Below are 20,425 nucleotides of genomic sequence, written 5' to 3'. Positions count from 1 at the left end.
TTGCGTTGGAGACTGCTGCCTGGCATGTTAACGAGTTACAGGTCATAGGGTCCAACAGCTCCGGAGTCCCTCAACCATGTTGGAGGTCTGGTAAAATGAATCATCATCCAGACCCATGTTTTTGTAAGAAGATTAAATATCATTAGTGCACAGAATTGGGCGATTTAACTAAGAATTGCCGGAAGCTAGTAAGCGCTGCTAGATTGGAGGCAGGGAGAAGAAGAAAAGGCCCCAAGTCAACAGAAGACAAATATCCAGTGTCCATTATGCCGATTCTGATGAGGAACCTGAGGAAGAAACTACACCATAAGGGAAGATCGGTGAAGAACAGACGCAATTTCCTGTATATTTCATTATAGGAACGGGGCAATGCAAAATTGTGCATCCGTCTGGATCAAAGTTACTAAATGTCAATTTGAACTCGACACTGGAGCTGTGCAAAATATTATCTCATCAAAAAGGGAAAAATTGAGGGTAAGGAAAGAGGCATATATTAAGTACATGAACAACAGGGGAGAGCATGATAAGGGGAAAGTACAAAGAGATTAGGAGAGAAGTCAAAAAAACAAATAAAGAGAAACTATGAAATTAAATTATCAAGGAACATAAAGCAAAATAGTAAAATATTTTACAGGCACATCAATAACAAAAACAAGGTCGGGATTGGAATAGGGTCACTAAGGGATAGACAGGATAATACTATAGGCAGTGACAGAGAGATGGCAAAAATATTAAATCATTACTTTGCCTCAGTATTTACCAGGGAGATAGAGCAAGTGGACATGACATTGGATCATGAGATTAGTAATTAATTAATTGCATTTAAAATAAAAAGAGGAGATATATTAAATAAACTAATCAAACACAAAGAGGAAAAACACCCTGGTCCGGATAGAAACATAGAAAGATAGAAAATAAGTGCAGGAGTAGGCCATTCGGCCCTTCTAGCCTGCACCGCCATTCAATGAGTTCATGGCTGAACATGCAACTTCAGTACCCCATTCCTGCTTTCTCGCCATACCCCTTGATCCCCTAGTAGTAAGGACTTCATCTAACTCCTTTTTGAATATATTTAATGAATTGGCCTCAACAACTTTCTGTGGTCGAGAATTCCATAGGTTCACCACTCTCTGGGTGAAGAATTTTCTCCTCATCTCGGTCCTAAATGGCTTACCCCTTATCCTTAGACTGTGACCCCTGGTTCTGGACTTCCCCAACATTGGGAACATTCTTCCTGCATCTAACCTATCTAAACCCGTCAGAATTTTAAACGTTTCTATGAGGTCCCCTCTCATTCTTATGAACTCCAGTGAATACAAGCCCAGTTGATCCAGTCTTTCTTAATATGTCAGTCCCGCCATCCCGGGAATCAGTCTGGTGAACCTTCGCTGCACTCCCTCAATAGCAAGAATGTCCTTCCTCAAGTTAGGAGACCAAAACTGTACACAATACTCCAGGTGTGGCCTCACCAAGGCCCTGTACAACTGTAGCAACACCTCCCTGCCCCTGTACTCAAATTGGGAAATTGGGATGGATTACAACCGTGCATTTTAAAAGAAGCTAGTCAAGAGATAGCAGAGGCATTACTACACATATTTAATAATTCATTAGAAAAAGGTGTAGTGCCAGAGGACTGACGGATAGCTAACGTAACCTATATTTAAGAAGGGAGATAGAACATGTCCAGGGAACTATAGACCAGTTAGTTTAACATTGGTGGTAGAAAAAATAATGTAATTCCTACTAAAGGAATACATAGAAGAACATTTAGAAACCAAAAATATAATAATGAATAGTCAGCATGGATTTCAAAAGGGGAAGTCTTGCTTGACCAACCTCATTGAATTCTTTGAAAAAGTAACAGTGAGTAGACAAGGGTAATGCAGTAGATATAATTTTTCTAGATTTTCAAAAGGCCTTTGATAAGGTACCACATTATAGACTAATGAATCAGGGGACAAGTAGCAGAATGGATAGCCATCTGGCTTCAAGACAGAAAGCATAGAGTAGAGATAAAGGGTAGCTTTTCACAGTGGCAGAAGGTGGGTAATGGTGTTCACAAGGATCAGTGCTGGGACCACTGTTCACAATTTATATTAATGATTTAGACCTTGGAATCAAAAACACAATTTCTAAATTTGCGGATAACACGAAATTGGGGGGGGGGGATAGTTAATACTGAGGAGGACTGCAACAAATTACAGGAGGACATTTATAAACTTGCAGAATGGGCATATAATTGGGAAATGAAATTCAACACAGATAAATGTGAGGTAGTACATTTTGGTAGGAAGAATAGGAAGATCACATTACTTAGAGGGTGTGAGTCTGGGTGGGGTTGAGGAGAAAAGGGATCTTGGAGTACAAATACACAAATCACTAAAAGTAGCAACACAGGTTAACAAGGCCATAAAAAGTAAACCAGGCACTGGGGTTATTTGTAGAGGGCTAAAATTGAAAAGTAGTGAAGTTATGCTAAACTTGTATTGAACAATTCTGGTTGCCATATTATAAAAAGGATATAGAGGCACTGGAGAGGGTGCAGAGATTTACAAGGATGATACCAGAAATGCGAGGGTTTACATATCAGGAAAGGATAAACAGGCTTGGTTTCTTTTCATTTGAAAAATGAAGGCTGAGGGGTGGCCTAATAAAGGTCTTTAAAATTATGAAAGATTTTGATAGAGTAGATACATAGAGAATGTTTCCACTTGTGGGGAAGAGCATAACTAGCGGCCATCAATACAAGATAGTCACCAAAAAATCCAATAGGGAATTCAGAAGAAACTTCTTTACCCAGACAGTGGTGAGAATGTAGAACTCACTACCACCGGGAGTGGTTGAAGCGAATAGTATCGATGCATTTAAGGGGAGGCTAGATAAGCATATGAGGATGAAGGGAATAGAAGGTTAAGTAAATATATATGAGGAAAACATTTAAAAAATTTCAAAAAATTGTCCTACAAAAAAATGATATTTTACTGAGAAGTTATTCAGGACGTCCATTGCCAATCCCGTGGAAAAAATGTCCAAGCAAAATACATAAATCTGATGAAATAATTGTCTGAAACTGTAGTTAAGAGCAAGGGTTTTTTTATTGTTGAGCTGGGATTGTGTTTGTAGCCTGGGCCAATGTTAGAAAGAACACCACCAAAGGCCCGCAGACTTGGGAACATAAGAACAAAAGTAGGCCATTGAGCCCCTCGAGCCTGTTCCGCCATTCAATGAGATCATGGCTGATCGGAGACCGAGCTCCATATACCCGCCTTTGGCCCATATCCCTTAATACCTCTGGTTAACAAAAAGCTATCAATCTCTGATTTAAAATTAACAATTGATATAGCATCAATTGCTGTTTGCGGAAGAGAGTGCCTAACTTCTACCATCCTTTGTGTGTAGAAGTGTTTCCTAATTCGACTCCTGAAAGGTCTGGCTCTAATTTTTAGACTATGCATAGAAATCCATTATGGTCCTAGAATCCCCAACCAGAGGAAATAGTTTCTCTCTATCTACACTCTATCTCCTTGTAATTGAACCCTTGAAGTCCAGGTTTCATTCTGGTAAACCCACTCTGCACTCCCTTCAAGGCCAATATATCCTTCCTAAGGTGTGGTGCCCAGAACTGCTCACAGTACTCCAGGTGTGGTCAAACCCAGGTTTTGTCTAGCTGCAGCACAACATCTATCCCCTTGTATTCTAGATATAAAGGCCAGCCTTTTTGATTATTTTATGTACCTGTTCATGACATTTTAATGATCTGTATATCTGGACCCCAAGTCTCTTTGGACCTCCACTGTCTTTAGCTTTTCACTATTTAGAACTACTCTGTTCTATCCTTTTTAGGTTCAAAGTGTCAGCTCTGGCTCAGTAGGTAGCAAACTCATCTCTGAGTCAGAAGGTTGTGGGTTCAAGTTCCACACCAGGGAAATCTAGGCTGAAAGATGCAGTCCAGTGCAGTGTTGAGGGAGTACTGCACTGTCGGAGGTACCATCTTTTGGATGAGACGTTAAACATCTGCTCTCTCAGGTGGATGTAAAAGATCCCATGGCACTATTTCACAGAAGAGCAGGGGAGTTATCCCCGGTGTCCTAGCCAATATTTATCCCTCACTCAACATAACAAAAACAGACTATCTGGTCATTATTACATTGCTGTTTGTGTGAGCTTTCTGTGTGCAAATTGGCTGCTGCGTTTCCCACATTACAACATTGACTATACTCCAAAAGTACTTCATTGGCTATAAAGCTCTTTGAGACGTCTGATGGTCGTGAAAGGCACTATATAAATGCAAGTCTTTCTTTCTTTCAAAGTGGATGACGTCACATTTGCCTACATTGAAATCCATTTACCCAGTTTTGCCTATTCACTAATCTGTCGAAATCCCCTGTACTTTTATGCTTTCATCTACACTGCCTACAATGCTGCCTACCTTTGTATCATTGGCAAATGTGGATATATGACTTTCTATACCATCATCTAAATCGTTAATAAATATTGTGAATAGTTGAGGCCCCAACACAAAACCCTGCAGGACACCACTAGTCACATCCTGCCAATTTGAGTACCTGCCCAATATCCCTACTCTCTGTCTCCTGCTGCTCAGCTAATTTCCTAACCAGGTCAATAATTTGCCCTCAATTTCATGGACTTCTACCTTAGTTAACAGTCTCTCATGTGGGACTTTATCAAATGCCTTCTGGAAGTCCATATAAATAACATCCATAGACATTCTCCTGTCCACTACTTTAGTCACCTCTTCAAAAAATTCAATTAGGTTTGTCAGATATGACCTGCCTTTCACAAATCCAAGCTGGCTGGCTCTGATCAACTGAAAATTTTTGAGGTGTTCAGTCACCCTATGCTTAATTATAGGGCCCGAATTTGATCAAAGCCAAGTTCCGTCTGTTTCTCTGCGGTCCCCAGGCAGTGCGTGATTCTTTACCACCCGATACCGCTGGGGTCGAGTGGGCGGGGGATTCATCCCGCTTTTCTCAGCGGTAAGGAGAGCAGAGTGCAGCGGGCGGTGGCGGAGTGCAGCAGGCGGTGGTGGGCTGAGGAGGCCTTTCGACTCGGGAATCATCGGCTCCTGAGTTGTGCGCATGCGCGCGCGGCTGTCAAGCTCCGCCCCCCCGAGAAGCACCAACAAGAGGCCAGAGACTGCTGTCCTGAGATCACTGTGTGGGGTGAGTGAGAGAGACTGGGGGGAGGGAGGGGAAGAGACTGGAAGGGGGGGGGGGGAGAGTGGGGGTGGGGGGAGAGAGACTGGGGGCGTGAGTGAGGTAGGGAGAGACTGGGGGGGGGGGAAGAGACTGGGGAGGTGAGTGAGACTTGGGGGGGGGGGGGGAGGAGGAGAGAATGGGGGAGGTGAGTGAGACTAATACATTTTTTATTATAGTTCATTAATAAAGGAGTAAGTAAGGCTTTATTAGACTATTTATATTATTGCCTAACATTAAAAAATACTACAATCCTTTTAAAAATACATCAAACTGTGGAGAACTATAAAGATCTGTATAATATCAAACAAACCTGTCAGCTCTGTGTCCATACTGCCCACTTAAGATACACTTAAAAGCACCTTCTCCAGGACGGTATGCAGTTCCGGTGGTATGTCGGCGGTATGTCATGAAACTTGCACTTTTGGGTGGTATGTGGGCAGTCTGCATGGGCAGGAGGTGGCGGCATGTCACTCATGAAACTTCTGCCAGGTGGTATGTCGGCGGAATGTACCTTTTTTTTGACGAAACTTGTATTTTTCGGTGGTAAGCGGGCAGTAGTGGGCGCTGTGTCGATGAATTTAAGTCCCATAGACTCTAGCATATTCCCGATAGCGGATATTAGGATAACCGGTCTATAATTTCCTGGTTTCCCTCTCTCGCCATTCTGCAAGGACCATCAGCAGGTTGGGGTCTTCAAGGTACAGCGCGTGCTGGAGAGCAATGGCTGTGAAGAGGGCGATTGGATTGGACGTCACCAAGGTCCAGGTTGCTGATTGGAGTGTGGGCAGGTATAGCAGGAGCAGCAAGTGATCATGGAACGATGTGATCAGGGCCAATGAGAGGCGTGAGTTCGGGGCCCAGAAGAGGCGAGGGCCCATGGGCAGCACGGGCCAGCCCACACTGTGATATGTGTGCACACTAGGTCTGTGCAGCAGAGCTGGTCTCCAGTCATCTTGGTTAATCCTTGCCACTGGACCAAGACCTAGCTCTGTCAAGCCCGTGTGGTGGCTGGTGTGCAATGGCCACCACACGTTAAAAAAATCCACGCAGAGGCATCTTCCACCCTTCAACATGTAGTTCGGGACCTGGAATATCAGGTCCTTCATTGAAACACCTGTGAACTCATCCCTTTTCGGCGTGGAAGCAAGTCATCCTCAATACGAGGGATCGCCTATGATGATGATTCTTAAATAGCGAAGTGATATGCACAAGTTTCCAATCTAAAGGGACGGTTCCTGAATTGAGAGAACTTTAGAAGATTATAGTTAGGGCATCTGCAATGTGCTCACCTACTTCCTTTAAAACCCTGGGATGGAAACCATCTGGCCCTGGGGATTTGTCACTCCTTAGTGCCATTATTTTCTTCATTACTATTACTTTACTTCCATTAATTTCATTGTGTCCCTGATTCAATATTAGTTTCCTTGGGATTTCTGGTATGCTATCCTCATCCTCGACTGTAAATACTGACGCAATGTAATTATTCAACATGTCTGCCATTTCCTTATTATCATCGACTATATTACCTCCTTCTGTGTTTAAGGGGCCAACGTTGCTCCTGACTACCCTCTTTTTTTCCTAATATAATTGTAAAAATTCTGTGTGTTGATTTTGATATTCCTTGCAAGTTTCTTTTCATGCTCCCTTATTGTAGCTCTTACTGTCTGTTTTGTGACCCTTTGCTGTTCCTGGTACCTTTCCCATTCGCCGGGATCTGTGCTATTATTTGTATTTTTGTATGCTTTTTCTTTTAGGTTTATGCTGTCCCTTACCTCTTTATCGTCCATAGCTGTTTTTTTGGCAGTAGAGCTCTTGCCCCTCAGAGATATAGGGGCAAGAGCTCTACTGCCCTTTATGTTTTTGAGTTGAAGACTCCTATTCATCTCGTGATTTTGCCCACCGTGTGGATTTAGAAGGCTTCCCTGGGTGCCGTTTTTTCGGTACCCAGCAACTTTTCTGGTACTGAAGCTTAGTTTAAAGATTCCACAATGTTGGGGCGCTGGTGTCGACTACCAGCGCCAGAATGTTTGGCGCCATTCATTCTGGCGCTGGTGTACGTTTAAAAGTAGCATACATATCGGGCCATCGAGCCAACTTTCCTCATCAACGATATTTTTAATATCGACGCACAGACACTAAAAACATCGTAGGAAAAAGCATTACCTGAAGTTAAAGAAATCCTCACTGGCCTGCTCCTATCCCCGGTCAAAGGGACTCCCTGGCTATTGTACAAAAACTTAATGGAACTTTAAAAATAAAACATCAACTTTATGGAACTTTAAAAATTAAACAGATAAAAGAAAACTTACCATTGATGCTACTCCTTCGATGATAGAACTGTAACGATTCAAATAAAACCTAAATCTTCACCACCTTTTCCATCGATGTCCCAAGTGGCTCAAAATTTTCTACGATGCTCCTTAAGTCCAGGGAAGCCTTCTAAATCCACACGGTGGGCAAAATCACGAGATGAATAGGAGTCTTCAACTCAAAAACATAAAGGGCAGCCTTCTCCCAATCCTCCATGCAACCAATTCGACCCGCTGCTATCCCCGGCCGAAGGTCCTCCACACAAGACAGTGCAAGACGCTCCAGGCACATAGGAAACCATCAGTCATTTTTATTAAAGACTGGACATTAAATTTTATTTATTAAATAGTCCCCCTAAAATTTGTAATGTTTTAATACAGTGTTGGAATGCTTAAGTGCTCAATAGTAAACAATAATATATTTGAAGGGATATTAAATTAGCGTAAACATGTCTTTACACAATGGAATAGGGTCTGATCAACCTTATAAGTATGTTTTATACCTTGTTTTGAAGCCTATCTCCACATGACTCCTAATGTCAGTGTTCTCAGGCCAACATCCCCAGCATCGAAGCACTGACCACACTCAACCAGCTCCGCATGCCCGACACAAGACTCCCTAAGCAAGTGCTCTACTCGGGACTCCTACACGGCAGGCGATCCCCAGGTGGGCAGAGGAAACGTTTCAAGAACAACCTCAAAGCCTCCTTGACAAAGTGCAACATCCCCACCGACACCTGGGAATCCCTGGCCAAAGACCGTCCTAAGTGGAGGAAGAGCATCTGGGAGGGCGTTCGGCACCTCGAGTCTCGTCGCCAAGAGCATGCAGAAATCAAACGCAGGCAGCGGAAGGAGCGTGCGGCAAATCAGTCCCACCCACCCTTTCCTTCAATGAATATCTATCCCACCTGTAATCCCCACATTGGACTGTACAGCCACCTGAGAACTCACTTTTAGATTTCGGGGACTGCCTTTGATGACCTCTACTCTTGCCTTAGCCCATCAGCTGAAATCCTAATGTGTACCTTGTTCAAGTCCAGACTCAACGATTGCAATATTCTTCTAGATGGGCTTACATCCTCCTTTAATCTTTAGCTCATCCAAAACTCAGCTGCATATAGTCCTGCTGACCCATCACCCCTGCCCTACATTGGCTGCTGATCCAAAGACACCTCCAATTTATAATTCCCTATTTTTAAGTTCCTCATGACCTTAGCCGCCCTAACACTCTAACCTCCTCTAGCCCCAAAATTCCCACCAGTACTCGACATTCTTTTCTCTCTTGACCTGCCATTGGCAGCCGTGCCTTCAACCGACTAGGCCCCACATTCAGGAATTTACTCCTGAACCTCGCCGCCTCCCTCTCCTTCTTTAAGACCCTCACAAACCCATCTCTCTGACCCTGATTTTCGTCAACCCTCCTAATAGCTCCTTTCTCGGCTGGATGTCCGTTAAGGTCTGAGTACACAATGTGTGAAGTACCTTGAGACGTTTTTAAATGTTAAAGGTGTAATTGAAAAGCTGGTTGCTGCATTTAAAGCTCCGTAATAACAGGAGGTGCCTAACGACAACTTAATTCCCAATCAGATGTTCTTAATGATCCCAACATGTCAACGGATTCAACATGTCAACATGTCAAATGGCCTCATTCATTGTGAACTATGTTTAAATGAAACAGGGGCATGTACCTGTACTAAGGTGTTCATGGACCTAGACTGGGCCAGGGTCACTGATACATGCACCATGCTCCTGATTTGCATATATCAGTGACCCAGAACAAGTCAGGATCCATGAACACCGTTGTACTGGAACCTGCTCCTGTATTATTTAAACTTATCGGTTACAAGGAATGGGGACATTTGACATGTTCAGTCCGTTCCTTTATCCAAAATATTTAGTAGTGCTGCATTAAAAAATGAAGTGCAGAAGTCAGGTTAAAAGTCCAAAATAAATATGTTTATTAAACATTTGTATAAAACAGTTGTACTTAGCTTAACATAACTTAACTTTAAACTTTCATAACTTTAAAAACTTTAATGAATTACGTGGCAAACTTTGAAAAGAACAATCAATAAACAAACCAACAAACATACAAGCCATCTCTCCTCCTCCTTAGCACTGTGCGCCAGTCCTGCCCCAGTAGATGCCGCGACCCCTGCATGTGCCCATTGTTGCAGACTTCTGCTTCCTCGCCCCTATTAACCCGAGGTTTAATCTGTATTTTTTCCGACGCGGCGTTTCTTGCTGTTGGGCCACGATAGGGACAGAACCAAAATGTGTTATTGTGGAAGGCCCAGGTTCCTCTTCGTAATCATCCTCAGCCTCTGGATCAACCCCTGATTTTGGTGCGGAGTAGAAAATGTTCCTCGCATCAATGACAGCCTGGGTGAGCCCCCCTATTGCTGCTACTGCCTCTGTCATCTGTCCTGAAAATCTTTCCACCTGTAATGACAGTCCTGCAATTTCTCCCCTCACCTCACCCATTCCTCCAGCCAGTGTGGCTACTTCATCTCTTAGTCCCCCTAACTCTACCCTCACCCCACCGAAGGCTTCCAGGAGCAATCGCGATTGTTGGATTTTCTCCCCACTCATCCCCACAAGATGTCCTATATTCTCTGAATCCTGTGTTTCTGCATCTCCCTTCCACCCTCCTTTGACGTCCTGCAGGTGTGGCTTGCTGCGACACACTGGGACCCACAGCCTCAGACAGCACACCTAGAAATGTCCCGTCGGTTGATACACTCAGGAAAGGGCTTGGAATCCTCGAGGGGTTCACCATCTCCAAATCCAGGGTAACCATCTCATCATTGACGTCTTCTTGCTGCCCATCATTCTCCTGATTTGAAATATCTAGAGTGGCAGTTTCCTGAAAATGCTGCTCTTCAACTTCAGGTGCACCTTCCGACTCCTCCTGATGCTCAACATCTGCGAAACAAAAGATAGATGCTTGGTTAGCAACATTGTGGAAGGAGAAGCGTAGGCAGCACACGCAGTACACAGCATTTAGCCAACCCAGACTGTGCCATTTGAAGGGCTTACCCTCTATTGGAAAACTGGGGCCAGCTTCCGTGTTGATGGTTGGTCTTGTCCTGTAACATTTAATCAGATACGCTATCCTCTGCTCCACGGCTGTTATTTGCAGCCTACTTGGTGGACCTCCTCCAGTTTGTGACCGTTCTCAGTTGATCTGTGACACCATCTTCTGCAAAGATGAAAATGGAACCTTTTGAGCACACGCACACACGAACCACATTTACAGATGTTATTGCAGTGCATAACTATAAATGTATTTTAAAACCTAAATAAATGTAAATATAAATGACTACTTACAGTCACTGCTTGTCCGAGGCCCTGCCACTTCTTTTTCAGCTGTGCATCGATTCTCGGGGTGATGGACATTCCATTATACTCAACTGTGACCGGGTCCCAAACTTTTGCGAGTACAGAGTTTCTTTTTACCAAAGCTCCCCTTGTTTTCAAGAACTTCCCATCTATTCTCAATGAAGTCTACCAGAGGCTCAATTCCTTCTGCAAGAAATCTCTTGGCCCTTACATCTTCCCCTTCTCTGTCTCTGCCCCTTTCGCCTTCACTGTGCCCTCCTCTTGCAGCCATCTCGTGATTGAAGCTATGTTTCCTACCTGCAAATCCACCTCTGCCACCAATGGATTCACACAGTCCCCACACGTGCTGATTCTGTTTTCTCTTCTACTGTGCATGCACAGATTTCTTTTTTCTTCTGCGCATGTGCGTTTTAGGTGCACACTCTAAGCACTGCCCCCTGAGAGCGACTCGGATAGCACTGGCGTGCCAGGATGTTTGCCGGAAACTTGGGATTTTTTTTTCCTCGCAGACGGTCTACAATGAAACGTGCGTACAGGTCAGTGTATGCATTTATTTTTATGGGGAGAATTGGGGCCATCAACTGGTTCTATAACGCCTTGAATTTTTTTTGAATATCTACCACTGATCTTCTGTCATTTTACCCATTAACAGGTTTGTCCAGTTTACTGTGGAAAATCTCTGTCTCATCCCGTTGAAGTCGGCCTTACCCAAATCTAGAATTTTCGTAGCTGTTTCTTGTTTCTCCCTTTGAACTGCTATGTTGAAGTCGATCATGTTATGATCACTATTGGATAAATGTTCTCACACCGTTAGGCTGTTAATTAAATCTAGCTCATTACTCATTACTAAATCCAACATGGCATGCCCCCTTGTTGTCTCTGAGACATATTGGGCCAAAAATTCTTGCCTTGCTGAGTCCGTACGAAGTGCGCATGGACCCGCTGAGGCCTCGCAAAAGCCGTTTTTTTGGGCTGCGATGCACATGCACCAAAAAACGGCTTTTCCGATCTGTCAAGATTTCTAAAGACAGATCCTCCACATCCCTGGGAGAAGGACATCTGCGCGGGAGAGATTGGGCTATTTGCCCAACTCATGCCCAGCGAATGTCCTTCAAGTTTTACGTCTGGTAAAAGCAGGCGTATAGCTTACTTTTACCAGCATAGCACTTTTAAAACATATAAAAATTAATTTATACACTAATTTTTATATTAAAAACCCTGTCCATTAAAGTAAGTTTATTTTTAACCCTATTAAAACACATTTTTTAAAAAATTCTAAAACGTTTAATTACATTTAATTTTAATTAATTTTAAATATGCTGTGTTTCAGTGTTTTCAGGCATTATTCTCATTGCTAGTAATGAGAATACTGCATAGTGATTGGTGGTCCAGGCCCACGTATCACCAGCATGTACGTATGTACCTGAAAGACATCTTCCCAGCGCTGCGCAGTGAATCTCGGACTCACACCGGGATCCTATGGTCCTCCAGGACCACCAGGTATTTACATAGATTTTTTTCAGGTCGGAGGCGTTTTTGCAAAGGAAGCCTCCAATCTCAATTTTCCCCCCATAGTTGTAGAAAACTATCCCGTACACACTCAAGAAAGTTATTTCCTTTCTGACAGGTACTAGTCTGCTTATCCCAATCTAGATGAAAGTTGAAATCTCCCATTAAAACCTTTCTGCCTTTACTACACTCTGGCCTAATCTCTGCATTTATACAATCTAGCACTTGCAGCCACTGCTATCAGGGGGCAAATACATAACTCCTGCTACACGCTTAAGTCCTTTCCTATGTCTTAATTCTATCCATAAAGTCTCCACTGCCTGTTTACCTCTCGCTATATCCTCTCTTATCATAGAAGTAATTTCATCCTTAAGGCTACTCCTGCCCCCCTGGCCATTTTCCCTATCTTTCCTGTAGACGTTATAACCTGGTATATTTAGTTCCCAGTCCTGGCCATCTTGCAGCCATATCTCAGTAATGGCTACCATGTCATACCCTCCAATTTGAATTTGTGCCTACAGTTCATTCAATTTATTCCTTATATTCCGTGCATTTTTATAAAGAATGCTTATTTGGGCCACACACCCTAGCCTGTCCTTCAGCTCTAGTGGCCAAAATTGCCCCTTTGCCCAGGGCCAGTTAGCACTGCTGGCCGGCGCTAGCGGAACACGAATGAGTTAGTGCGCGGGCACAGCGGCCACATTGACCTGCGCGGACTTGCCCCTGGGGCCTCTAATCGTCCTGTGTCGATCCCTTTGCGCCCCTCGGGGGATATTGCCCCGCAGGACGCGAGGTCGGCATGGCGGCGATGCCACCGACAGCTTCTCGGTGCGATGGCACCCCGGCCGGCCGCCCTTAAAGGGGAGGTGGTAGTGCGGCGACCGCCATCTTTTTACTGTCTGCAGAATTTTCAGTGGCGGCCGCTGGTGTGGCCTGGCTACCAACATGCAAACCGGCACCTCCTCTTGGGTGGGTGCCACTAAAGAGGCTGCAGAGTTCGCAGCAGCCCTCCCCTTGAAAAGAGGGGGCGGGACGTTGTGGTGCGTTAGCGTGACGCGGCAGGTCTGCATCGAGCTGACGTCACCGGCGCTGCGCTGATGTGCTGAGCGCGGCCCTGAGCATCAAGCCCCGCCGTACGAACGCTCCGTTTGCGTGATACACGTTTTTTTCCTCAAAAAGGCCAATTCTGCGCCAGCGCAAAAAACCCATCCAATTCGAATTATGCGCTCCAAACCCAGCGTCGGCCCCCTAGTGTTTGCTCACATGTTTCTTATTTCTCACTCCTGGCTGAATCACTTTACATCTTTTAATTTCCCCTTTACATGTAGTGCCTAAAGCAGAATTTCTGACTGTTACTCTACTCTCTTCCATTTCGTTTGTTGTTGAACTACTATTTGTGCTACAATTTCCACCCGATCCCTCCCTCCCATTTACTAGTTTAAAATCCTTGTCACCGCCCTATTTATCCTTTCCGCTAGGACTCCGCTCCCAGACCAGTTCAGGTGGAGCTCGACCCAATGGTACAGTTTCTTCCTGTCCCAGTACTGGTGCCAGTGCACCAGGAAATGGAAGCCCTCTTTCCCACACCACTCCTTTAACCATGTGTTCACTTCCCTAATCTTCTTCTCCCTATACCAATTTGCATGTGGCTTAGGTAATATTCCAGAGATTATAACCCTTGAGGTCCTGTTCTTTAATTTAGCTGCTAGTGCCTGGTGCTCCCCAAACAGGATCTCTTCCATATATTGTTGTTCCCAACATGGACCACAATGACTGGATCCTCCCCCTCCCTCTCCAATATCCTTTCAAGCCGGTTCGAGATGTCCCTCACCTTGGCACCAGGTGGGTAACATACCATGTGGGACTCTCGATCTTGCTAACAAAGGATGCTATGAGGGAGTGGGACTAGCTGAAGTGCTGTTGCAGACAGCTGTCATGGGCCTGATGGGCTAAATGGACTCCTTCAGTGCTGTTACCATTCTATCTGTCCCCCTAATAGTAGAATCCCCTACAACTGCCACATTACACTTCCTCTCCTCCTCCTCATGGAAGAGTACAAGCCCTTAGTCAATCTGAAACTTGGTATATCAAAGAGAATCCAAGTACACCTTCATGTGAAGTAGGGGGTGAATCCAAAAATTGTAATTCCTGAGTACTGCCCTATAGAAAAGGATATCAATAGAATTATATTGTCTAGAGTGTGTAAACCTAATTGAGAATCATGCCTGTGGTAAAGCCTGAGCAGAATGATTCAGAGACCATTTCTGAAAGTAAAAGCACCAAGACTAGCATCAAAGGAAACTGTGAGGACAGTATGATGTGTGGTTTCAAGGGAGAGCAGTAGAAATTGCTCAAGCCAGAGGGCACATAGCGATATGACTGGGACTTTCTCCTTGATTTCCAGCTCATATTAGCCAGTGCAGAAACCAGATGGTTTGCCAGCAATGAATGCTGCTGTACTTGACAAGATTAACCCAACCAAACCAATGACCTTTGGACCCCTCACGAATGATGTTCAGGGGCCCAGACATCATACCATTTTGGGTAGATTTTGGAAGGCAGTCACGAAGTGAATGGGGAGGAGTTCCTGTTGATCCTGAAGTACAACAAAAAGGAACTATTCAGAAGAGTGAGCAGCTTCCTGAGCAAGCTCATACCACAGACATTTCAACAGTTAATGAAATAAGTTCAGGAGCTGACAATTGATACCCAAGGATGTAGCCTTAGAACACCTCGACTCCCCCATCCTGAAACCCTGATCACCCTCCCTTTCCTATTCGCCCCCCCTGATCGATTTCCTTTTAACAACCTACCGCCATGGCTTGAGATTCAACGCCCTCTTCATCGGCAAGCTACTCGGGGATGCCCAGCATGTGTTTCTATCTTGCCAGTCTCACTGGAATTGAGGTCCTCGGCCCAATATTGGGTGCGACTTGGGCCTAGCCATTCGGTGCATGGCTTGTTTGCAGGCCAGTAATTTGCAATGGGCATGACTGTTGAAAGATAATGACTAATTTAAGGACAGTGCTCTACAATACTCTTCTGTTGGTTTAAATAAAAATGCGAATGAAATTATTAGATGAAGCATGGAAAGTCTGAGCTGCATATAAGGCCACTATCATTCAAAATTTTAATTACTGAATACAGATTATTTGCAACAAAACTACCGACTTCTGGACAGAGAGACCATGCAGTTTCAAAGAAGGACAAAATTAACATTTCAAACTACCATGTTGCTGCACTGATTAGAACCCATTATGTGGCAGCTGCTATCCTTATTACTCAATCTAACTCTAGATGTGAGGCCATTATTAATTAGCATCTGCCGACCTCTGTTTGATCGCAGAGAGTTCCAATGACAGGTGGGAGCTCGGGACCTGTCACAATGATAAATGTACTTCCCATTACCAGGTCAGTGTAAGGGATATAATGGTTCGCGAGAATTCTTTCCCTGGAGGAAGACTGGTCCAAAGGTCAGAGAAAATGTCCTCTGTGAAATCCACCGGGAATTCTCCAACCAGTTTTCCAAGTGAACATATCAGCTCTAAATCACAAACGGATAAGTTGCCATTTAGAGATAATATCAAAGCACAACAATCCCCCTAAATGATTATACAAGGCCCATTAGTGGTCAGAGAACTGGAACTTTAGACCACAGGATTGATGAATTAGTTAAATACAAATTGTTTAGTAACACTGGCTGGATTCCCTGCATCAGTTTGAGTTCCATTTTCACAACATCGGACAACTTGTCACCACTTATCCTCGACAGAGGAATAGCGAGCGAACTTGTCCATAACTGCCACTAGGCTATTTCAGCAACCATCTTTCAGACAGTGCTGTATCAGCATCTCCCTGTCAGGTGGATTCTTTCATTCCATTTCATCTAAACATTCTTTGCAATGCTGATGAAAGTCTTCTGAATTCAAGTGACAGACAGCTCTGGGAATTCAACACTCCACCTAGTTTCGTGTCAAGCTCTCAACAGTCTGCTAAGTATTGGTTAAAGATTGTGGAATATGGCATTTCATATCGTGAATCTCTGGAGTACCATTCTCTGAATACTAGATCCAAAGTTGTTTGACCCTTGTTAATGTTCAAAAAGAAAAGAAGTTGGCATCATGATCCTTGTTTCAGAACAAGGGGCCGCCCATTTAAAACGGAGATGAGGAGGAATTTCTTCTCTCAGAGGGTCGTGAATCTTTGGAATTCTCTATCTCAGAGAGCTATGGAGGCTGGGTCATTGAATGTGTTTAAGGTGGAGATAGACAGATTTTTGAACGATAAAGGAGTCAAGGTTTATGGGGAACAGGCGGGGAAGTGGAGTTGAGGCCAGGATCAGATCAGCCATGACCTTATTGAATGGCAGAACAGGTTTGAGGGGCCAAATGGCCTACTCCTGCCCTTATTTCTTATGTTCTTATGCTCTTATCCTAATCCCAAGTTTCCACCTTTGTTTAGCACTAACCACACCAATATTGTTCTCCCCTATGCAAAGTGTTGACTGCCACCCATTTGTTCCTCCAACCTACGCTAGGTCCTGTCCGCCCACAGTGGCCACTTTGTGTCCTTCACCTTTGACAAACATTCACCACAGCAACACTTTGTTCCCCACCTACAATGAGCAATGAATACAGAACCATTTTGTCTCTCCCACACTGAATGCTGACTATATCATTCATTGGAATGCTGCTGAAAGAAGCTCACCCTCCTACACTGAATGGTGATTCTACAACATTGTCCAAGGCCAGTCTGCACTCCCAATAAATACTATAAGAACTTTAATTTAATTCTTCATTATTAGTTTGACTTTGATGGCCACATCATTTCTTTAGATTCATAAACATACTGTAAATTACTGTAATTGAAGTTTTAATGCTGCTCTAAACATCGGCAAAATGGCTACAAATTACCTCATAGGTTGACCTTAAATGTTTAGCACCTATTTTACTTACTGAAAATGTTGTGAAAACTGATTAAATATGCTTGGCAGCACATTCCTAACATTAATAGTTTTAATGGCAGTGAGCAAATGGTTGGAAAACATACTCAACTGTGGAAGTAGTGCAATTGTCACTTGTGAGATGTTCATTACTGCTAAAGATTTTTGTTAAATCAGAGATGCATTGGGGGTCATTTTAACCCTCAAAACAGGTGGATTTGGGTTGGGTGGGAAGTTAAAATTTAAAAAATTTCAAACCCGAATCTGACTTGCCTCAAACTCACCCACTTAACGGAGGCGGGACCAGGGGTGGGCAACCAACCCGCTTTCAGGGCGGGTCCTTCAGTTAAATACTTAATGAGGCTGCGTGCCTAAGAGTTTTTCTCTGTTCCACCTTCCACACTGGCCGGCTGGGTTTCCCGGGCTGAAGGGAGGCGAGGACTGCTGGAAGGAACAGGTAATTGTCTTTCCCGCACTGCTTGTAGGCCAGGAGGAGCAGGAATGTTCCCCCTCCCCACCAGCCCTCCAAGCATACCTGTTAACCTCCCAGGTGATTAGACCCCATCCCTCCACGATCTGACACCTTTCCTGGGCCACCACCTTCTCCTTGCCACCCCCATGTCCTTCCCGGCCTGTGATCTACTCCCGATCTCCTCTATAGGCCTTCATCATCTCCATATTCTCCCCTCCTCCCCAGGCACCCCCATCGATGTCCCTCCCTCCCTCCTCAATGCCTCCTGCCTGATGCCTACCTGCCTGACAGCAAGCCGGATACCAAAAATGGTAATCTGATCCTGCTGTTAAATGTCCCCGCCCACACCTGTTCCCTCCTTGCCTCCCCGTAAATATTGGGGCCTCTGTCACACCATAGAGACACAAGACGAGTTCATTTCTTTGTTGTATTTTACCTCAATGTTTGGCCGATTTCCCCTCTTCACCAGAAGAGGGAAGTGGAGCACTAAGTCAAGCGCTATCACTTCCCTTAGAGCGTTAAAGGCAGTGAGAGGGGCGGTATCGGCAGAGTGCTGGGCAATGTTCCGTGCAGCGCTTCCGTCTCTACAGGTTCCTACGCTTGCTTGAAGGGAAGGACCAATGATGGGGTGACTGAGTTTTCCTGCTGTCTGAGTTGGGCCACGGCACCTGCGCTATGCCCGGCGATGCTGCAGGAGCGGGGAGCGAATATTGCATTCGGGGAGATAACGATGACGTCACGATCTACAGGGCGCTAGAGACCGAGGCGGAAAGTGTTAGCGCTAGCACAAAACCGCCAGGGAGGTTCGCGGGCGTTGCTGAATTTGCCGCGCCTGATCAGTAACCCCTTAGCACCTCATTACTGCCCCCTGCAGGTGCTAATGAAGGTGCAAAGCAGACCAATTTCTCCCCCATAAGATATATCTTACATTTAAACATCAATCATAGTAAACATGCCAGTCCTGCGTGTCCACAATACCTTTCCTGCCCGTTCTGGCTCCACTCTACTCCATGGGCAGCCTGTGCTAGAAAAGAAGAGCGGGCAGTGTGGGAAACAGACAGCCGATTCGCTATCACCCATTTTGCGCCCGGTGATGAAAGTTAAAATGACTCCTTAGCCTGAAGTTTAAAACTGTCAGCAGGATCTCTGTGATTTTATTATGATTGGCAAACAGAATTCATGCAACTGCAAGATGGTGGTGTAAGCAAAAAAATCAGAAAGGCAAAAAAACTGAAGAAATACAAATTCAAAACAAGTAAAGATTTGAATAGAGGCTGAAAAAGACCAACTAAAATTGTTGTATTAGCCTCACTGTTAACTCCATGCGGGATTGGGGTGGGGACAAGGTGAGCGACAAGCCCGAAGAGCTACTTTAGCTCCCGGGTCTGATTTACATATGCAAGGTCCTGCTCCTGCAGGCCCACCAGGACACTAAACAAACAAAATTAAAAACCTACTTTGCTGGGCCTCTACAGCCCTGGATGCTATTCCTGGCAGCGTTGGCCTGGTGAGGAAGTCACTACTGCTCTATCCCTGCTCAGCCCTCAGGCTAAAATAGCAGATGTCATCAGAGCCTGATCTACATATTTAAAGAGGACCCCGCTGACTTGGGACGGGTGGCCCTGCTGCCTGCAATTTGACATTGCTGTTGGCCAGATCGGGGCTGAAAAGGAATGGTTTCCCCCGGGCAGGGGCAGTTAACATTGAGGCCAGAATACAAGTAAATTTGATAGACCGTGTGAGCTAGACTATTCAAGGCAGCATGTCACAGAACCTGTGGTTTCAAAAATCCGCAGAATTTATTTGGACAGCTTTCAAATGCATCTCTGTCTGGTGCCTGATGCAAAGAGTTAACCAGCACCCAAAGAGCAAATTATATCTTTTGCATATTGCTAATTACTTGCCACCAAAGCCAAATGTAAAATGCTGCGGATGCTGGAAATCTGGAATAAAAACAGAAAATGCTGGAAATACTCGGCAGGTCAGGCAGCATCTGTGGAGAGAGCAACAGAGTTAACGTTTCAGGTTGATGATCTCATCAGAACTGGAAAAAGTTAGAGATGTAACAGGTTTTAAGCAAGTACGGAGGGAGGGGAGGAAAGAACAAAAGGGAAGGTCTGTGATAGGGTGGAAGGCAGGAGAGATTAAATAACAAAAGGGATGGTAATGCGACAAGTGAAGAAACAAAATATAGGTCAGGAGGAGGTGTAAATGAATCACCAGCAACAGCTGCTGTCCTAAAAATGGGAACAGTGGTTATGACAATATTGCTTGACATGGTTTGACCACTGTGAGTGCAGTGGAGCGAGAAACCCAATGCAGCTGTGACCTCTGCTCCTGACCCCGCTGGAGTCTATCATCAGAATTAATGGTAAGAAGAGCAGCACTTATACTTTGTCACTGAAAACAATGGGAAAGATTTCACTATATGTAACAAAAAAAGTCTCACAACTACTGAGAAGAAATTAATATCGACAATATACAGTAAATGGTACTAAAATAGATTTTCACTTGTGCAGTGATTTGGGAGAAAGCAACAGTAATTAGGTGAGTTTTATGATGCGCCCTTGGCACAGTTTTGTGAGCAAAACAAATAGAGGCTGAAAATGCATGTTCCACTCTAGCCCCCAGA

At 44.5% G+C, this 20,425-nt stretch overlaps 1 long non-coding RNA gene across 1 annotated transcript in view; it reads right to left on the bottom strand.

The window, feature by feature from the left end:
- Nucleotides 1-19,536, bottom strand: part of LOC139225878 (uncharacterized) — a 131,221-nt gene extending 111,685 nt beyond the window's left edge. Inside the window, exons 1-2 of the long non-coding RNA XR_011587169.1 lie at nt 19,251-19,536; nt 15,193-15,372 (exon numbers count right to left, since the gene is read on the bottom strand). This is a non-coding gene — a long non-coding RNA (uncharacterized lncRNA). The remainder of the gene's footprint in view (nt 1-15,192; nt 15,373-19,250) is intronic.
- Between the last annotated feature and the right edge of the window lie 889 nt (nt 19,537-20,425).

Source organism: Pristiophorus japonicus, chromosome 15 (genome assembly GCF_044704955.1).
Source record: "Pristiophorus japonicus isolate sPriJap1 chromosome 15, sPriJap1.hap1, whole genome shotgun sequence".
NCBI lineage: Eukaryota > Metazoa > Chordata > Chondrichthyes > Pristiophoridae > Pristiophorus > Pristiophorus japonicus.
Note: the sequence above shows the minus strand (reverse complement) of the source record. Positions and strands in the feature narration are given on the sequence as shown.